The sequence below is a fragment of the Fonticula alba genome (assembly GCF_000388065.1).
Source record: "Fonticula alba strain ATCC 38817 unplaced genomic scaffold supercont2.6, whole genome shotgun sequence".
Lineage (NCBI taxonomy): Eukaryota > Rotosphaerida > Fonticulaceae > Fonticula > Fonticula alba.
The window spans coordinates 427,352-428,863 of record NW_009242976.1 but is presented as its reverse complement, the minus strand read 5'-3'; the positions used below and the strand labels follow the sequence as shown (position 1 = coordinate 428,863).

The 1,512-nt window shown below is 69.2% G+C and overlaps 1 protein-coding gene across 1 annotated transcript in view; it reads right to left on the bottom strand.

Annotated features, from left to right (window-relative positions):
- Positions 1-1,512, bottom strand: part of H696_03764 (hypothetical protein) — a gene marked incomplete at its 5' end in the record, with an annotated part of 10,846 nt that overhangs the window by 5,418 nt on the left and 3,916 nt on the right. The window lies entirely within an intron of this gene.

Below are 1,512 nucleotides of genomic sequence, written 5' to 3'. Positions count from 1 at the left end.
TAGGACGATGGACATGGCCCTGATAAGGGACGGCAAAGGAGAGGGGGAGGAGGGTGGAGAGAGGGAAGGGAAGAGAGCGAGGGAGAGAGAGAGAGAGAGAGAAAGAGGGAGAGGGAGGGAGAGGGAGCAAGAGAGGGAGAGAAAAACACGGGACAATGCAGAGGGAGAGACAGACGCACGCGAGAGGGTCCGGGACATGAGCACATCCGCTCGGTTGAGATCGATGACAGTCACTCCGCCGGAGGAGTCGCCAAGTGCCAGGAGCACCGAGTCCTCCGGGTACAAGTCCGGCAAATAGGCCCGGACGCCGGTGTCCACGGCCGGGTCCGGCGACCGAGGGTCTACCAGCGGCTGGCTCGGGCACACGACCGACGCCCCGGCGAAGTGCAGGCGTGAGGTGGCCCCAGTCGAGCCACCGCGCGCGGCCGAATCAATCACCAGGTCAGCCAGCGAGGAGGCCGACAAGACAGACTGTGCGGTGATCGGCCCTGCAGAAGGGCGCCGCAGGCACCGGACCAGGTAGAAGCCATTTGGCGAGGCCACCGTCGGAGGAGACAAGCACACCGGGCTGCCAGTAGGCAGGCATCCCGGCATGGCCCCGGGCCCAGGGGACCGGGAGGCCGATTGTTCGGCCAGGCTTGCATCGAGCGGCCGGTGGCGCTCTGACAGCCGGAACAGCCGCTGGCAAGCGCGATCCGGCGATTCCGGCATCGAGGAAAGGAACAGCCGATACACCAAAACCGTGCTCTGGCTGCCGCAGACAACCACCAGCAATCCGGTGCGTGGGTCGAAAGCCAGCGACGAGGCGGCCAGCTGCTGGCTCGGGTCGGGCCCGGTGTTGGTGGCCGGCCCGGCGAGGAGCCCCAGCGCCTTGGGCGCCTGGCTGGGCACCATGTAGGCCACGGCCATGGGAGCCGGCGCGGTGGAGCCAGCCCCAGCGGCCCCGGTGCCACTGGGCGCAGGTCCCCCAGGTCCGGGGACAACTGTCACCCCGGGGTGGTGGGCAGATGCGCCACTGGCAGGCGCACTGGTCGAGCGGGTTTGGCCAGAGGCCAGCGGAGCAGGCACCTCGGCGCCGAGACTGTCGGAGGTGCCGCTACGCCGGGTAGTCGGACGCGTGGCGAATCCCCCGGGGCCCGGCAGAATGGCCGACGAGTCGGACGACGACCGGGGGCCCATTCCCGAGGCGGGAGGCGGAGAACCCGGGCCACCGACCGTGGCGAAGGCCGCCCCGGCATTTGGACCAATGCTGGCCCGCTGGCCCGACCGTGGCGAGGAGATGGTCCCAAAGCCCTTAACTCCGGCGGCGGCTGACACGGCCGCCGGCGAAGGACCGTCACCGGCACCGGCCGGGGCGCCGGAGGCCTCGGTGGCCGAGCCCTCTGGGCGCTGGCGCACTGCCGGGAGCTGGATCTGATGCAAGAGCTGGATGTTATCTGCGACGGGGGTGCGGAGAGGGGATGGATGGGTTAGAGACGACCAGGACACAATGAATGGCCAGACTCGGGGGGG